Here is a 20,293-nt window from a genome sequence, read left to right as displayed (position 1 = left end):
TGACTCCTGACCCAGATAAAGTGCAAGCACTTGACCCCACAGGATGTGACCATGCTGTGATACTTCCTAGGCATGGCCAGTTATTGATTAAAATACATTTGTGACTTTGTAACAAATAATGCCCCATTGCGAGACTTAACAAAGCAAAATGTCTCCTCCCATTGGTCTACTGAATGCGACCAAAGTTTCAAAGACACAAAGCATGCGATTGAGAATGCAATCAAAATGACCTATTTCGACCACAAGTTACATACTGAGATCACAGTAGATGCGAGCTTGCTGGGGCCATTTCTTGCTCAAGAAAATTGTCATCCAAATGCCCAGAGACACATTGTAGCCTACACTAGTAGAAGCCTATCTGAAACAGAATGTGCCTGCTCTAAGCCAGAGAAGGAGAGTCTGGCTGTAATATGGGCCTGCAAAAACTTTCAAGTGTTTTTATATGGGAAACGTTTCACCAACATCACAGACCACCAGGCATTGCTCACTATTTTCAGAAACCCAAAACCTAAGATTCCCCCTCTATCAAGAGGTGGGGATTGCGACTGCAGGAGAACGACTATGTGATTGTACGCAAGCAGACTACTTTTTACGTGTGCCACTACATCGTCACAGTTCATCATCCAAAGTGGCTGAAGAGTATCTCAACTTCATTGGGAGGTCCAGCATGCAAGTAGCTCTAGCCGTTGAACAAATTATTGCAGCTTCGAATGCAGATAAGGACATGCTCATTCCCAAAGACATCATTACAACACAATCTTGGATGAAGTATGTTCGACCCTTTGCTGATGATGTTGAATTTCAACAATTCAAAAATGTACAAGATAAGCTATCCGTCACCTAAGAAGGTATCACAATGAGAGGTTCGGGAATCGTCATGCCTGTGAATATAAAACAGCAAATCATTGAACTGGCCCATGAAGAACATCGTGTCATTGTAGTCACTAAAAGAGCCCTAAGAGATGGAGTGTGCTTCCCACGTCTAGATGAATGAGTAAAGAAAGAGCTGAAAGCGTGTCACCTTTGTAACTGTTTATCCCCCAAGGTGACGTAGCTTCCATTAACAATGTCTTACTCTCCTGAACATGCTTCGTAGAGAGCTGCAGTTGACTTCTTTGGGCCACTAGGCAATGGACATCATCTCATGGTAGTCATTGATGAATATTCACATTCTTCTTTAGTGAAAGACGTGTCGTCAACAATCCATGACAAAGTCATCATGCAGCTTAATGACATCTTTGCAGCGATGGGCATCCCCGCTATTCTCACATCTGTCAATGGCCTGCCTTTCAATTGCAAAACATTCAAGAAGTTTCTTGTTCAACTCAATGCCAATCATTAAAAGAGTATACAGCTCTCTGGCCCCATGCCAATGGTGTTGTTGAATGATTCATGAGAACCATCAAGTCGGTAATTCACCAAGTGAAATTGATCTCAACTCCTCACTCCACAACTGGTGAGAGCCCTGCCACCTTGCTATTTGGGAGACCCACGAGAACCAAACTATCTCAATGGACATTGAACCGATTGATGAATGCTGATAAGGTTTATATCACACACATTTCTCGACAGTGCAATATGAAAACATATGCCGATCAGCGCCAATGTGCCCAGGAAACAGTCTTCAAGAAAGGAGACTGGATACTGCTCAGGTAGAAAAGGAAGTGGAAAACAGACATTCTGTTTGATGTCGGCCCTATGAGGGTTGTGATGTGCAAAGGACACATGGTGATAGCGCACCGCCCCGGAAAGTCCATTACGCGGGACGTGTCGCACTGTAAACACCTACCTCAATGTTCATCAGCTCCAGATCTCATGAATGAGGCAACCACACCTACCTTTCCAAATCAAACATCTGAGCCAATGTCATCAGCGTATGGTCAAGGTGCCCTTCAACTACCTCATACCACCAGATCTGGCCGGCCATTGGAAGCTCCTTGACAAATCATTTAGGAACTATGATGCTAATGCTGTCTGTACTTTTTATTTTCTTCACACAGGAAGAGTGAGAGGGTGCTGGCCTAGATGCATTCTCCCAAACTAATATCCATGCACAAAAGGACAACCAGGTGAAAAAAAGAAGAAAAGAGAGAAATCGCAAAGAGATCGTACTGAGAAATCTAGGGATCCAAGGACGCCTCTCCCACTAAATAGTGGCATGCTTCTTTATTGGCGCCTATTCACTCCCTGGTAGGGTAGTGCCACCAGAGCAGGCTCAACCACGAATGGGAGTTCTTTTTATAAAGTATCTTTATGGCTAAAACAGGGATCAAGTTGAAAAAAAGAGTATTACAAATGCCTTACGGTACCCAAAGAATTACTATTTATTAAAAAGGTACCTATGCATAAATAAGGGGTGATGAGAAACTAATGCTCAATTAAAACCCTGTACTTGTTTTTAAATATGCCTGTGGTACCCTATTGATAAACAATAATTCTTAGCCAATGGTGAAGCATTCTACTATCTAGTGGGTGAGGCATCAACTCCAAAATCGTTGGGTTTCCCTGTAGGACCTCTAAACAGCTTCTATCTTTTCTTCTTCTTTTTTCATCTGATTGCCCTTTTGTGTATGGATGTGCTTTTTATTTAACAAAGGGGGAGATGTAGTGTCTTGAGATTATGCTCGCTAGGACCCTTGCGGTTCTGAGCAGACTCTAAACAGGAATTACGTAATCTGCTTGAAGGTGTTACCAAGAGAATCATCCCAGGGAATTGCTTAGTGCTAAACCGGAGTTAGTTACTGGATCGATGATTGAGAGAGTGGGTATGTGCTTCTGAAGCTGACTTGCTGCACACTTTTTAAGGAACTTTTCCAAAAATGCTGCATTTTTCAAAATGCAAAAATTGCCAAGCACAATAATGTTCAAAGAGAGCATTTTCTATAAACTTTGACTTCCCTAAAGGGAACCTGAAAAGATGCTCAGAGAAAGCAAGGCACTGACTTAGAGGAACAAATTAATGGAGTTGGCTTCTGAATGTCATTTGGTCAGGATGCATCTTAAGAGCCTTGGTTACCATTGTTCACTTGGCTCAGGTCTCACCTCATGAACCCAGAGTTACATGTTACAAGACACTTGGGCTCTCACCCATATACATTAGATTACATATCGCAAGAAATTGAGGGTATGCATAAGATGGACCACAGATGCATTCTCACAAATTTCTAAACCTACATCAAGTAGGTTGCTGAATATTCAGATCAGTTAAGATTTAAGATTCACACCCCAAGTTGCTCAGTTTGTTCAGCACACATTCTCTCGCTCTATTTATTCTGCTTGCCTTATCCTTTCACCTCTTTCCTTTCACCTTCGTTTTTCACCCTGTTACTCTCTTTCTATCACTTTCCATCCTCCTTTTTCTGCTATTAAACTGTTTTCACTCCTTTTTCTGTGCACCTCTCTCCCGGTTTCCCTGCCACTGCTACCCCCGCGGCCCCTCCGCCCTAGCGCGACCAGCCCAAGCCGGTGTACCCTCCCCGCTCCCGCCCCCCAGCTGTCCAGCCCTCCCCGACCCATACTTAATAGCGGCCACTCTGTGGCCGAGCGCAGCGGGCGCGCCGCTGACATGCCGAAGGCACGCCAAAAAAAAGCCCGCCTGCACCTGACCACGTCCTGAACGCAACCAGCACCAGAAACCCTGGACCTCCGAACCACCAACGCTACAACCCAGCGGCACTCTACACACTCAACCCAGGTCACAACAACAACTGCAAGCTAGCATTACCAGCCGACACCCACGGACCCTTCAATTGTCACCACTGCCGCCACTCCTGCAGCACCGCCAAGACCACTGATCCAGCACAACCCGCCCGCAACAAGCAACCACACCAAAGACCCTGGAATGCATCCTCCTCAACGTCCGATCCCGCCACAAACATGCCACCAAAATCTGGGACCTCCTCGACAGTATCGCCCTGGACGTCGCATTCTTTGCTGAAACATGGACCAACACCACCTCGGAACCTGTCATCGCCAATCCCCAAGGATATAACATCTCCCGGAAGGACCGCCCCACCCGCCCTGGGGGGGGAATCGCCATCCTCCACAATTCCACCCTCCGACTGAGTACACTTCCCGACAAGCCCACAGACCTGATGGATCACCTACACTGGCCAGTCCTACCACCACCCTCCAGGGAACCCTCATCTACCGCCCCCGACACTGCGGACCATTCACCAACTCCATCATGGACAGCATCACCCCGCAGGCCATCGCGTCCACCAACTACACCTTGCTGGGAGACCTCAACTTCCACCTCGACAACCATCAAGACCCCAACAGCATATCCCTCCTGGATAATCTCCACAACATACGACTCCGCCAGATCGTGACTGTACCCATGCACTCAGCAGGACATACCCTCGACCCCATCTTCACAACAGGAAATGCCATCACTTTCAGCCATACCACGAACTCCTGTTGACAGACCATCGCTGCATCCATTTTACCTTCAGAACACCCACCATCCACAGAACCCGGCACCTGCTCCCACGTAGAAATTGGACTAAAGTCACAGACAACCAGCTCACCACCTCACTCTGTAACTTTACCCCAACCATCACGGACAACGATGACCCCAACACCGCAGCCCGAACCCTGCATAGATGGATTTCCAATTGCGCCAACAACATAGCCCCCCTCAACAACACACGCCAGGAAAGACAGCTGGTTCACCACCAAACTCCGAGAGTCCAGACGCACATGTCACCACCACTAAAAGGCCTGGAGAAACTCCAAATTGACAGAAGCTCACAACAACTTCAGAGCCGCCACCAATGCCACCACCAACTCATCAGAAATACAAGAAAGAAAGACAGAATCTCCACACACGCGCACAACAGCAAGAACTCTTCAGCCTCATCAAGGAGTTCGCCCAACCCATCAGCGAGTCGACAGACATCCCTCCCTCACAAGACCTCTGCGACAAACTCAGCACCTTCTTCCACCACAAACTCAAGAACATTTACGACAATTTCGATGAAGATGGCGAACACACAGAACCCTCACCAACCGCCCGACACCTTGAAGCCAATGATTGACAGCTGGACAGCCCTTACCACCGAAGATGCACAGAAGACGATGAAGTCAACCCACTCCGGGGTCTCCACGGACCCCTGCCCACCACATCTTCAACAGAGCCGCCGAGACCATCGCCCCCATGCTCTGCCACACCATCAACCGCTCGCGAGCGCCTCCTTCCCCTATGACTGGAAGCACACCAAGATCATCCCCCTCCTGAAGAAACCCTAGGCAGACCCCACCGACTTCAAGAACTACAGTCCCATCTCCCTGCTCCCGTTCCCAGCGAAAGTCATCAAGAAAGCCATCAACAGCCAACTCGCCACCTTCATCGAAGAGCACAACATCCTTGACTCCCCCCAATCTGGCTTCAGAAAGAACCACAGCACAGAAACCACCCTCCTCGCTGCAACAGACAACATCAGCTCCTGCCTGGATAGCGGAGAGACAATAGCCCTCATTCTCCTTGACCTCTCAGCGGCCTTCCACACATTCTCTCACCGCACCCTAACATGCAGACTTCACAACGCAGGGATCCGGAACAAGGCCCTCAACTGGATCCGCTCATTCCTCTCCAGCAGAACGCAGTGGGTCAGACTCCCTCTATTCCTCTTGGACCCTACACTGACCACCTGCGGAGTCTCCCAAGGATCCGCCCTCTACCTCACCCGCAAGCTTCAAAACATCCAGAATGCCACCGCCAGACTAATCCTCAACCTGCCACGACACTGCCACATCTCCCAGCACCTACGCACTCTCCACTGGCTCCCCATCGAGGCAAAAATCACCTTCAAGATTCTCACCCACACAAAGCTCTCCAATACACCGGACCAGCATACCTGAACAGCTGACTCAAATTACACGCACCCCAAAGGACCCTACAGTCAACCCAGCTCTCCCACGCCGTGGTCCCCCGCACCAGGAAGTCTAGATCAGGAGGCCGCTCCTTCTCCTTCCTCGTGGCCAGAGCCTGGAACGCCCTCCCGCTCCACGTCAGACAGACGACATCACTCCCCATCTTCACGAGGGACCTCAAAACATGGCTCTTCGATAGACCTCCTCCTTGATGTACAGGACCCTGCACCTCCCCCCCACCCCCCAGTGCCTTGAGACCCTTATGGGTGAGTAGTCGCACTTAACAAACCCATGATTGACTGATTGATTGACAGGCTGTAAATAACAAAACATTCAAAGATACAGAGTTTGGTGGCTCCCCATCAAACCTACTTCAATCATACTCTGGAATAATTCTTGCCCTGAGTGGCCCCTTTTCTCTTTCTGGGCTTAGACTGCATTATGAGCCTTGTAGTTAAGTACTTTTCATTTCATCTGCTATATCACCTTTGCATTGGCCCTTGTGTTAGTTGCCTTGACTGAGTACACATTAATTACACAATGCATTATGGTCATTGTAGTTGTTCAAATTTAAACACATTTTAATAGATGTTTGTGATGCGACAAATTAACAGAACAAGCAGAGCCAAGACAAGGATTAGCTCTTCCATTAAGATGCCATGCACCTGCCGATCCTTGAAAGTACTTGGCATGTAAATCATGCAATAAACATTATTTTAGAATATGACAATGTGTCATTAAAATTCAAAAAGTTTATTTCCTTTGCAAATATAAGTGTTTCACCTTAGTGAATCAGATTATATTGCTGCAGATGAATCTGCTGTATATCATTCAGGGAGCTTGATTGAATTCCATGTGCATTTCCCAGGTAGGATACCATTCCTCCAGTTAAAATTTTCCCAGTTTTCCTGCACTATGATGTTTAAAGGACTTTATTGAATTCATTATATACTGCATGATAACAAAACAACAAGATCAACAATAATAATCAGACGTACATTTGCAGTATTAGACACTATCGCGGAAACCATAAAAGTCTTCATCATTTTATAGATGGGGGGAGAAAGGGAAGGAAGGGAGGGTAAAATAGAGATCTTATAACAAATCATAAAAGTTTGGCAGAAATTACAACAGTTTGCCTCTAAGTTAACCATATATAATAAACATTATATCTATAAATATATCATAAAATGAACTCTAATATGTTATGTTATGTTATGTTATGAGACATTTATAGCGTGCACGGATACTCAGGAGTGTCCCGGCGCAGAAGCCAATTTGAAAGAGACAGAGGGGCATGTAACGAGCCTGGATCTTAATTAAAAAGCAAGGTTTTTAACTGCTTTTTAAAAAGCCTAAGGTCTTGAGTGTTTCGCAGATTGTAGAAGGGCATTCCAGGCTTTGGCCGCCCTAAATGAAAGGGAGCTGCCCCCTGTTCTAGCAAGGCGGTAGCGTGGGATAACGGCGAGGCATTGCGCTGTAGAGTGTAGATTTCTATGAGACACATAAAACGTCTCCTGAGATAGGAGGGCCCAGATTTGTATAAGGCATCATGGGCAAGGGTGAGGGCCTTAAACAGAACACGCTGTCCCACGGGGAGCCAATGCAAATCCTGGAGATGTTGCTTTGTACTAGACCTACTAGAAATACACAACAGCGCTCTCGCTGCCGAGTTCTGAATGGTCTGTAGCTTTTTCAGCTGATAACTGGGAAGGCCAATATATAAAGCACTGGAGTAATCAATACGCGACAGGATAAGGGCACGAGTCACCATTTCCTTCGCTGATCTGGGCAGCAGTGGCAGGAATTTCCTGAGTAATTTAAGTGTGCCGAAGCACACACCGGCCAGTTTTTATATCTGTGGTGAGAATCTGAGGTTCTCACTGAACCAGACCCCCAGATTCTTCACTGGACTCCCCATTGAGGTAGGCCTGGGGTAACCCGCTGGCCAAAGGTCAACCCTAAAGTGCGGAGGGAAGGACCCATAAAGGAGAACCTCAGACTTGTCCTCATTGCATTTGAGCTGAGCCCCCGCGAGCCATTTAAAGACTGCTGCAAGACAGTTTTTAGCTAAATCAGGGGACAGATCATTTTCCTTCCATGTAAAGAGGAGCTGGGTATCATCAGCATATGCTATGATCTTTGCACCCAGCTCCTCCGCCAGATAGATTAAGGGCGTGATGTAAACCTTGAAGAGAAGGGGGCTCAAAGTTGAACCTTGGGGGACTCCCGTAGTCACCTTTCTTGGTGCTGAAGAAAATGGAGGCATCCATACCTTCTGTGTTCTGTTCTCTAGAAAGGATTCAATCCAGTCCCACGCCAAGCCAGTGATTCCAATATTAGAGAGACGGGCCAAAAGTTGAAGATAAGGCACCGTGTCGAAGGCAGCAGAGAGGTCCAATAAAATCAGGGCCGCTCTGCCTCCTGAATCTAGGTATTCTCTAATAGCCTCCGACATCTCAACCAGGGCAGTCTCAGTGCTGTATGAGGCCCTAAATCGCGACTGGGCTGGGTGGAGGGCACCAGAAGCCTCAACAAACTTGGAGAGTTGTTTGTGTACTGCCCTCTCACACACCTTCTCCACAGCCGGGAGAAGTGAGATGGGTCGGTAACTGACTGGTGTAGCAGGGTTTAAGGAGGGCTTTATCAGCAGGAGGATAGAGAGAGAAAATTCAAGGGGGATGAACATTTTCTACAGCAACAGTGCTTGATACATCACTATCAACATGGTTTAGATATGAACTAAGAGGTAACCATAGTAATTGTGCATTATGAGAAGATGTACATTGTTTAGCATACAAAGGGCCATATGTAGGTAAAACGTATTTTGCGATTCTCTAATTGCAATTTTTAGGGAATCGCAATTAGAGAATTGCAAAACGCAATGTAGGTAGGATTAGCAAAATATTTTGCGATTCCCACCTATTCCTTATTTGCGATTCTCTAATTGAGATTCGCAAATAAGGAATACCTTGGCATTCATTCCTATGGGCTAGAAGGCCCATAGGAATGAATAGGAAGACATTCTCAATTTGCGATTCTCAATTAGAGAATCGCAAATTGAGAATGCAATTTCAAGGTTGCAAGGTTGTCAATAGGACACCCTTTTGCACTCCTGAAATAAACATGTGTGCACATGTGGAGCACATACATGCGCTAAGGGCATGTATGTGCGCCACATGGCACTTTGAAAAATGCAAAAAAGTGCATTTTTCAAAGAAATCGCAAATTACCACCAACCTGAAGTTGGTGGTAATTTGCGATTCCTTAAGTCAAAATCCCACAACTTGGGTGCTTCCTACATTGCATTTAAGGAATCGCAATTTGGGATTCCTTAAATGCATTAGCAAAATAAGGAATCGCAAATTTTGCGATTCCTTATTTTGCGTGTGGGTGTTTGTGTGCTACATAGCACACTGCCCAAATTGCGATCGCAAACGTTGAAATTCGGCGAATTTCAGCATTTGCGATCGCAATTTGGCTTCCTACATATGGCCCATAGTGTCTAACTTATGGTGAGAACTTACCGAATCCCACCACACTTTATAGGATAATTTATCTGATGTTTTCCAATTTAGACCAATCTGGTGAAAGCTATTGCTAACAGAGTATCTAATAATTTATTGTTAGGGAGAGATAGAGTGAGCGAATTGGACAGCGTTCCCAATAAAAGATAAATAATATTGAAAGGGCTATCAAAATTAAAAATACTCTCAATCTGAGCCCAAATTTTGTGCCAGAAATTACGGGTATTGGGGCACTTGAATAAGATATGCATTAAATCTGCATCAGGATAATCACAAGATCAACATTTAGCAGCTGTATCGGAGGAAAATTTGAGGCACTGCAAGGGAGTAAAATATGTGTGATGATAAACAAAAAAAAGAGATTGTGTAATATCAGCAGACCATGAGAATTTACATGTGCGTGCCCAATAGCTTAGTCCAAAAAGGGATTGTCCAAGAAATTCCCAGGTCTCTCTCCCACATAAGTTCGGATTTGGATTTGATTCTGGAGGGGTCAGGAAGGGGGAAATACTTATAGCCAATGCCATAGGACTGGTATTTAGAAATTCCGTAATGCCAGAAGAGAAGAGAACCTTCTTATAAGGATAAATAGACATTAAGAACCACATTCATCAATGATAAAAAGTGTGTATAAAAGGATTTAAGACAGTGATAAATAAGGCAAAATTGAGGAAAAGTTGAGATGTCCACATTAAACCTTTATCATTCCAGGTACGCCAAAAAAAGGTCTATTATTTATCTTGAGTATGGAATTAAAAAAATATTGATTTTAAAAAATAAAAACAAGGGCATATCTAGAGTAAAAGTAAGAAAAGTAAATTTGAGCAGCGATGCATTGTTATGTAATATAGGGGAATGAAGACGCAGCGTCATAGCAGTAAGAGATGGGACTTCTTAAGAGCTAAAGGGAAGAAGAGAAATACGCTCAATATCTATAAAAAAAAAGTTGAGGATAAATCATGGGTCGAAAGAGCTGCTTGGCGCAAAGCAAAAACTCTGTGATAACCATAACAATTTGGAAAATTAGCCCCTCCCGCTAATTTGGGTGTTTGTAAAGTGACTAATGCTACTCTCAGCGTTTTATGTTTCCAAAGGAACTTAAGGAGTAAAGTGTTGATTTTCTTAAAAAAATGTTTTGGAATGTGAGCTCACAACATAGAAAGAAGATATAACAGTAAGGGGGAAATCATAATTTTTATAGAGTCTAAATGGTCCCACCATGATAAAAATAAACGATTTCAAGAGGAGAGAATCTTATCAATTTTAATACTAAGTTCTGTCTAATTAATTTTAACTGTATTAGGGATGGAATTTGTAAACCATGCTCCTAAATATTTTATTTTTGCTGAAGTAGGCCACTGATAACCAGTAAGAGAACAAGAATTATTGAATGTTTATTTAGTAAGCGGGAGAATTTCCATTTTAGCATTATTTTATATCCAGAGACAATAGAAAATAGCGAACATTAATAGAGAAGGTAGCGAATCGTCAGGAGAAGAAATAAAGAGAAGACTTGTCTGCATAAGCAGAAAATTTTAAATGCGACCTCCATAAAGAAAGCCAGAGATAGAAGAATTCAGACGAGGAAGAAAGGGCTCATGAGCTAAAAAGAATAATAAAGGAGAGAGTGGGCAACCCTGTCTAACACCCCTATTAAGAGGAAAATATGAGGAAATCATGCCATTAACTATTACTGACACCCGGGGTGCATGATATAGGGGGGAGATAAGAGCTATAATTTTAGACCCAAACCCATGCACTGATTGGTATGTCTGCAAGAGAAGATTTAAAAGAAGGAGCTTTACTGAGAACATTCAAACATAATCTAGAATTATCAGATATAAGCCTTCCCTTGATAAACCCTGATTGTTCTTTTCCTATAAGAGCTCAGCAAAGATTTTATTGTCAATGTTCAATAAAGAGATAGGCCTATAATTTTTACATTCCTGAGGGTCTTTACCATCTTTATGAATAAGGCAAATTATAGCTTCTTGGAAGGTGCCAGAAGTAGAAGAAGATGCAGATAGGGAAGAAGGGTGTTGGAGAAGTGAAGATAGAACCCTACTGTGAAACCATCTGGACCAAACGTTTTCCCTAATTTAAGCGCTTATAAGGCTGCAGCAATTTCTTCAGTAGAAAGGTCATTCTCTAAAGAATCAAAGTCCAAATCAGGAGTGACAGAATGAGGGGTCTGATGTAAATAGTCCAAAATTGCAGAGGAAGGAGGAGTTGATTCAGGAGTATAAAGAGATTTATAAAACATTACAAATTCTTCTAAAATAGCCTGATGCTTAGAAATGGACTTACCCGTTGATGTGGAAATTGAATCAATAATGTGCCACTCTTTTTTTCTGTTAAGAATATTCACTTATAACTTGCCAGCTTTATTTCTTCCACCATAATTACATGTGCATTTCTGAAAAAGTACAGAGGAGGCTTCTTCAGTGGAAGTAGAGTTACATTGCAATTTGGCTTTAAGCAAGGCATTAAGGTTTAAGGTCAGAGGGCAGTTTGGAGGAGAAATACTTATTTTCTAAAGATTTAATCAATGAGAGAAGTCTAGAATATTCTTTTAACCATGTCTTCCTTTGCCTAGAGACATAATTTAAAATGAAATCTCGTGCTGAGGCTTTGAATGTATCCCAAAGCAAGGAAGGGGAAACTTCCACATTATCATTAAAGAAAAAGAAATTAGAAGCAAAAGCAATAAACGAACTAGAGAATTGAGCATCTTGTAATAAAAGGTTGTTACATTTCCATCGATGCAGAGGAAGACGGGGGGAATCAAATCCAAGTCAGTAATCACCATAGCATGGTCGGAGAGGACAATTGGAGAAATATATGACTGTATAATAAACTGAGCAAGAGGCTTAGAAATAAATATATAATCCAATCATGAAAGTGAACCATGAGAAGCAGAGTAAATAGTATACTCCAGAGCAGTTGGGTTACACGATCTCCAAGAGTCCACCAAGGCTCCATTATGGATAAGAGAGTGAATTTGCTTATGCATTTTATGGGACGAAAAATGAACTGAGGACTATCTGTCCAAAAATGGGTCCATTATTTGATTACAATCTCCTCCTAGAACAAAGTAAGAATCCTGATATTGTGTACATTTTTGTGCAATAGAGGGCCAATAAGCAGTATCAGGTTGTGTCATGGCATACACATTCATAATAGTAAGGGGGACATTAACTATAGTAGGGTTTACTATAACCCATCTACCCATATCGTCTATTTGTTGAGAAACCATATTAACAATAAAGGATTTTTTACCCAATATCACAACCCCATTCTTCTTATTTACTGAATGGGAAACAAACACATAACCAACCCAGGCTTGCTTAAATTTCAAAGCTTCAGATTGTGTAAGGTGAGTTCCCTGGAGTAGAACCAGATCAGGGTTAGATTTACCTAGATGGGATAACACTCTCTGTTTGAAAAAGCGAACCTTTAAAATTCCATGTGGTTACTCTGAATTACACACAATGAAGAAAATAGTTATTGGAGAACAATGAGGCATATATGAAAATTCCAACTTATAATATAAAAAAGAGGAAGAGCAATGTAGAAATGAGACAAGAAGGAGAGGAAGAAGAGAAGAATGAAAGAAAGACAAGAGCAGGAAAAGGAAAGGTAGAAAGGAAGAGAATCAAATAAGCCAAAAGAGGAGACAGTACATATCCATAAAGGACGACTGAAAAAACATACCTATAAAAGAACAAAAGCGAAAAGGAAAAGGGGTGGTGATGACACATAAAACAATGACACGCCCATGGTAAAGGGAGGCCAAGCCACGTTAGGACCAAAAACACTTAGGAAAATGGACCAAACAAACTGAATTACATCAGACGAATCTGTAATGAACTAAAAAGAAAAACATGAGACATATCATAGACATAAAAACATTAGAAGAAACATAATCTGAGATAGAGTAAGGAGTCACAAAAGATTTCAATTCAATTTCTTTGAAGAAATCAACAATTAAAGTAATAACAAGCAAAAACAAATCGCTCAACCATTAGATGGACCCGCAGTGTCCATACGACTCAAAATATGGGATTGAATAAACTTCTTAAATTCCGCTGGATCTTCAAACATCATGGTATTATTTTGGAAAGTTGCTTTAAAAATGCAGGGGTGAAAAAGACCATATCTTGCCCCAAGTGAATGAAGGACAGCTTGAAGATTGAGAAACTCTTTTCTTCTGGCTGCAGTGGCGTTAGAAACATCTTGAGAGAGGAACACCCTTTGACCTAGCCAAGAGACTTGAAGTTTAGCCTTGGCTGCAGAAAGAACTGACAACAAGTCAGTAAACTTCAGAAAGAGAATGATAACACCTCTGGGTTTAACAGAAGATGCAGAAAGCGAAGCAGGAGGCCCAAGCCTATGATCTCTCTGGCTATTGAGTGAGATTGAAGAGGTCATGTCCAGCAATATTGGCAGGAAAGAGGTAAAAAAAAGCGATAGGATTATCTCCTTTCAAAGCTTCAGGCAGGCCATAAATGCGGAGATTGTTCCTCCTATTCCTGTTTTCCAAATCTTCTGTATGTTGCCGGAGCTTGTGCATCTCCTTTTCCAAAGAGTGAATTCTATGGGTTTCATCTCGCACATCCAGGAATTGTTGTTCCATCATAGATACACAATTTTCCATCAATGACCATTTGTCATTCAAATGTTGCATTCTTTTGTTAGTTTTCTCTACAAAAGGACACAGTGCACACATTTTGTCCAACAACAACCAACTCTAAGGAAATAGGAGTTACTGACTTGTCAAGTGAAGGAGGGTCCTGCTTCAACCTCTTGAATGTGGACGAGGGCAATGAAGCCTTGCTGGTCACAGATTGTAGGGAGATATTACGAGGAGGCGCAGAATTAGCCATTTCTCCAGCAGCAAGTGATTGGACTCCTGTTAATAATAAATGCTAAACAGGGTCAGTAGACAAACCAGCCGAAGAATGACCTTTAGGGGTGAAAACAAATATGCCTTCCGTAATTTACCCATAAAAAGGCACCATATAACAAGTTATAGGTTACAAGAACAAAATGGAATGATTACACCAGTGTTCCTCTGACTAAGTATGCACAAAGGTGAGAAATACCTCAGAATGCCACGAAGCTTCAGAGTCTGATAAGAAGTGAAGAAATAAAACTCTGCATTAAAACAGCCACTAAGACCTAGTAAAGCACACTGCTGAAGTCTTCACTAGTCAGCCAAACTAAGGAGAATATCTCTGCGTATTTCAGAAATGGAGAGGGCTGCAATTAAAGACTCCTTACTGAATTGAGCACTGCATACATAATGGTGGCCCCTTCTGAGGAAGCAGCAGCGATGTCAGAGAAATGCAGGGACCTGCACTGCACTTCAGCAAAACAAGCCACGACTCCGCATGCTGAAATCTTCCTCTTCTTTATCGCATTACTTGGTACGTCTCTGCATTTTCCAAAATTAATAGGGGCTGCATTCAAAAACTCCTTTGTGAGTTGAGCACTGCAGACAAAATGGCAGCTGCTTCAGAGTAAGCAGCCACGATGTTAGAGAAATGCGGAGAGCTGCACCGCACTTCAGCAAAACAAGCAGTGCCTCTGCATGCTGAAGTCCTCCTCTTCTTTATCACATTGCTTTGGTCCATCTAGACGGTGCCAGTAAGCACCAAAAGACTGCAACTTGCCTGGTGCATGGCGGACCTCCTCCGCTAAGCGACCATCTTGAGTGGTGCCGAAGCCATGCCTAATGTTCCTGCACTTTGAAATACCAGGTATGAGAATACTGGAATCCAGCTGGTAAAATCGCTTTGGGATTGGGCTGAAATTGCAGACTGCCCTGGACTCCAGCCTGACCTCTTCTAAGGCGTCAGGACAGTATGTAACGCTCACACTGCAAGCCACATCATCCCCTCCATCTGACTCACATCCCACCTTCCACCCTCACCACCCACCCCACACCAATGTACCAGCTCTCATTTACCACCTGATAGAACAGGCAGTAAATGGAAGCATTCATCCCCTCTAGAAAGGGAATACCGTGTGGAATTTCATAGAGAAAACCAGGTCTGCGTAGGTATTCCACACTTCGTTGAGATGAACTGGTTAAAGGTGGGTTTAGGTGTGGCGATACTTATTGGGATTTTAAGTTCCGGCTAACCAATATCTTCGCAGCTACATCCACCTTGCCTGAAATTGTGGCCATGGAGAGGATACTCAGCTTATGCCTTCTGTCCACATTCTACAAAAAGTCGCCCTTAAAGGATCCTTGTGCTCGTATCTTTGATGACGAATCTAGCCCCATTTCACCAGCAGAGTCATGCTTCTTGAGTGTTCTGTTGATTAACTACAAAGCTTTTACTCCAGCTCAAAAATGAGTCTATTATAATACTGTATGTAATGATTCAGTGTTGTTTTGATGACATTTGACATTTTTCTAGGAATATATATTTTTAATTGTGAATGAAGGTTAATTAGGTTACTACAAATCTTTACTAAACAATTGCACCATTGACACACTCACCACTGATAGAGATATGAGCCCATCCGGAACACGCTATACATCTATGGGAGCCAACTTGAAAGCACTATAGAGACTCAGGTCAGACTCAATGGGTGATACAAACAGTAAATGCCAGCCAAGTCTGTAAGAAGAGTCTGTTAGTGTGCAAGGTCCCATAGCAGACCGGGGATACTGATGTGGAATTTATGTCAAAATGCCTAATTAGGTTCACCAAGGTGGAATATCGAAGTTAGTGAGGGACCTGGCACTGGTATGGTTTAATGTCAACAGTTCTATTAATGATTCGAGCAAACAGGGAGACAGAAGGGGCAAGTGTTTTAAAACTGTCCAGACAAGGTTGATTTTTTAAGTGCCCCTGGGGTACTGGGTCTTGACAGACCAGTAACTCATTAAGGCTAGATCACAGTAAAACAAAACTTGGCCCCCTAAAAGTGAGGGTCCCCCAGTCAAACAGTTTTTATTGGTTTGGTCTACAGGCAATTCTTTAAAGATTTTCATGTATACAACAACTCAAAACATCTGGGGAGTAGATTTAGATTTTGGCAATTGCAGGGCATCCACCAGAAAGCATACGGTGTCCAATCTAGTGTTTATTTTTTTTTAAATCCGCTCTAAGTAGGGTAAATGGAATGGACGGGACATCTTCCAAACTGTAAATCAAACTTTTACTTGGTTGGTGTCTCCTGGCCAGGGCATGTTTTTGGAAGCGTCTTACGGTTCCAGTGACAAACTGGGCTACAAAATCTGAAGCTTGGGGACCTAGTCAATCATTAGTATCTGATTTTCAACAACTCACAAGACAGGGTTCATAGGAACCACGTGTGCCACTGGACATCCTCGCAGCTTACCAGAGGCCTCTGAAATCCTAGGATAAAATCCATCAGTGACAGCGTCAGGAACAGGGCTGGAGCAAGACAAGCACTGATGACTCACCTGTGTGGGAGGACACATAAATATTACATTTGTGCTGATGGTAAGCTCACTAGCAAAGTCAAGGCTTCAAAGCTACTCAACTGTAATTTGCATAGTTTAGTTCAAAATCTATTTGGATGGTGGAATTGGTCCTATATCATTAAATGCCCCTCGCTCAAGCAGTGTCCTTAAGCTCTAGAGAGAATTGGGAAGATGGCAAAGCACTTTTAATTGACTCTTACTGAAAGAACCAGGATCTCCTTGTAACTCAGAGCTCCTCAACAGACAAGCTGGCGGGCCTCTCATTCAAGGCTTAGTTCCACCTGCAGGAGAATTGAACTTATGACATGTCAACGTTTCAACTTTACAAGTCCCACTAACCAAGTTCAGGGTCAGACCGTTCAGCAAAAATATAGGGGCTCATTTATGAGCCCCTGCGTCACTTTTGCCCCACCGGTGCGTCACTTTTTGTGACGCACCAGTGGCGTAAAACATGCGCCATGATGCGCCATATTTACAAAGTGACGCGTCTACCTAGATGCGTCACTTTGTAAACCCCTGCGCTACATTATACCTGCCTCAGGTATAATGTATGCAGGGTGGGCGTTCCCACATAAGTAAGCATCGTAGAAGTGACGCAGTGAAATCTACGAGATTTCACTGCGCCACTTCTAGGGTGCAAATGCGTCAATATCTTACGCCTGCCTCACAGCAGGCGTAAGACTGACGCAGGCCCTTTCACTTTTGTGACACACTCCAGCAATGCGTCACTTTTGCACCTACAGATACGTCAGAAATACTGACGTATCTGTGACTCCTTGCGACATGATGCGTCATACTGTAAATATGACGCATCATTGGAGTCGCAGTGAGGGCGCAGTGAAAAGTGACGCATCACTGTTTTCACGCAGTGATGCGTCACTTTTCATAAATGAGGCCCATAGTATTTATTCAGGTTCTTGTGAAGTTCAAGGCAAGGGTCCAGCTCAAACCATCTTCAGGCTGGTTTCAGGATTGGCACGTCGAGCCTATCAGGGACAAATTCTTCAAATGCTTTTTTCTAATGATGGCCCAATAAAGCTGCAACTTAATGCTGATTCTGGTTGCGTGACAGATTGTTCAAACTAACTAGTTTACTTTAGCGAACGTCCTTCCCAAATATGTGAGGTGGGCCACATACACCAGTGTTGAAGTAACCATGGCAAGCTAGATACAATACATTTAGATACTTAATGGGAGAGGTGTGCCTGAGATGGAAGAGCATGGCTACAGGCATGCATCTCTACTACCTGGGACCTCAGGCATGCATGTACCAAAGCATCACCAAACAAATACACATATGCATGCATGGACTCACACACATGCCTGTATACACACATACACACACACACACACACACACACACACACACACACAAACACATGCAGTAAGGTAGGACTCAGTACAAAAACACCAAAGAGAGAGCTAAATATTATGATTACTCATTATAAGTACTAGTAAAGTCTATTCCCCATATATCACTTCACTTTACACTAACAAGCAGCCACTCATTATAAGTATTGATAAAGTCTATTCCCCATATATCACTTCACTTTACACTAACAAACATCCACCCATTATCAAGGAAGTTGCACTATGAGGCTGAAAGGTGGAGCATTTTGATTACTTTTCAACAAGGCATTTCAGAGCTGGACCATGAGCAGTTTCTGTTTCAGTTTCCACAGATAAAAAAATCATTAGTCTGACAGCAATTTACAGAGAAAAAAGCAGATGCCTGTGTAGCTATTTTCGGGAACCTTTGAAGTTTGTCCAGTTACAAATAGATTAAGACTAGAGGGTCACATGAAGTTACGTAAAGGTCTGATGTCTTCCTTTTTCTTCACAGCCTTCCCTGCCCAGAACTGCTATAATCACCTTGGTTCTATGGAGAAGACGGTGCTGCAGAAGGTCCCTATCCCTCTTTGTTCCCTGAGAAGCAAGTCCTTTCAGTTTTTCTACCATAATCTAATATAGAGCAATATAACAGGTAGTCAGCATCAAGCCTTAACTAAATACAACTGACCTTCATGGCTTGCACACTATTGACCACAGGGGTTCCAAGTTAACCACCCTGGAAGTTATCTACCATCATGAAGACACATCAAGACATGCCACACTGGAGTTTGGGAACTGCAGCCCTGGATGTCTGATTGTTCTGCTAACCAGCTATGGAAGCCATTGCATGCTGACATCATGTCTTTTTTATTGATAAATAATGAAAAATTCATAATATATACGTATATAAAATAAACAGTAGAGTTTACAGCATGAGACAAGTTTCATTTGTTGCCTACATTTTCCTTGAGAGCAGTATTGTTAAAGACCTCAAATACAGCCTGTCTCCTTGTAAGAGGCGCTGCTGGGGTGGATGGTTGGGTAAATGATTGACGGAATCCTTGGATGTCTTCTCTCATATCACTAGAGACATCTGCCATAAAGAGACGCTGAACACTGGCACTGGAAACCAGACTTCGATTACTGACTAGGTGCACCAAGAGGTCACGGAGAGAATTTGATCACTGATAAGGGTCACTGAGAGGCCATGATCACTGATAGGAATGATCATGGGATTTTGATCACTGATAGGGTCCCCTGAGAGGCATTCATCACTGATAGGCATTGATAACTGATAAGGATCATTGAGTGCCATGGATCATTGATAAGATACACCTTTAATGATCACAAAGGCACCCATAACTGGTACAATGCATCGAAAGGCACAAATCACTTATAAAGGTCACTGAGAACCTTTGATGCCTGGTAAAGATCACTGAGAGACTGTGATCATTGAAAAGGTTTATTGAGAGACATTGATCACCAATAGGGTCAACTGAGACTAGCCAATGTCAGTCCGACTGAGGGCACTGTGATACACCAGTCGATGATGAGGATTACTGAAGGTCATTAGCCACTGATCGAGAGCACAAAAATATATCAATCATCTGTAATGATCACAGAGACATTCATGACTAATAGAGTGCACTAAGAGTTGTTGAGCAATGAAAGCGTACGTCGACGGTACATCAATCACTGATAGGCTTCCCAAATAAGGCACATTGTTCACTTATATCACTGACTAGCTTAGGTTGCTGAAAAGGTGCACTGAGATACCATGATCACTGATAGGTTGCAATGAGAGACAGTGCTTGCTGACAGAAGAGGCAATAACTGACAGGGTGCAAGCCTTTGATCACAAATAGGCCACACGGAATAACATTGAATGCATATAGAAGATACTGAGAGACATTAATTTCTAAAAGGGAATTTGAGAAACACTGATGATTGACAAAGGTCAGCAAGAGGTGTGCTGGCAAGGCATACCGGGAGACAGCTATAACTAATACAATTCACAAGAAATGCAGATATAACAAAAAGTTGGAGGCCTATTAGGAATTTGGCATTGCTGGAATGATTCCTCAGTCATTTTACT

At 43.1% G+C, this 20,293-nt stretch overlaps 1 protein-coding gene across 3 annotated transcripts in view; it reads left to right on the top strand.

The window, feature by feature from the left end:
• LOC146857258 (uncharacterized) overlaps positions 1 to 19,132 on the top strand; it is a 318,275-nt gene extending 299,143 nt beyond the window's left edge. For all 3 annotated transcript variants that reach the window (XM_085647764.1, XM_085647763.1, XM_085647765.1), the window contains one exon: positions 18,710 to 19,132. The gene's annotated coding sequence lies outside the window, so the exon portion shown is untranslated. The remainder of the gene's footprint in view (positions 1 to 18,709) is intronic.
• The last annotated feature ends 1,161 nt before the right edge of the window (positions 19,133 to 20,293 follow it).

Source organism: Triturus cristatus, chromosome 3_2 (assembly GCF_964204655.1).
Source record: "Triturus cristatus chromosome 3_2, aTriCri1.1, whole genome shotgun sequence".
Taxonomy (NCBI): domain Eukaryota; kingdom Metazoa; phylum Chordata; class Amphibia; order Caudata; family Salamandridae; genus Triturus; species Triturus cristatus.
Note: the sequence above shows the minus strand (reverse complement) of the source record. Positions and strands in the feature narration are given on the sequence as shown.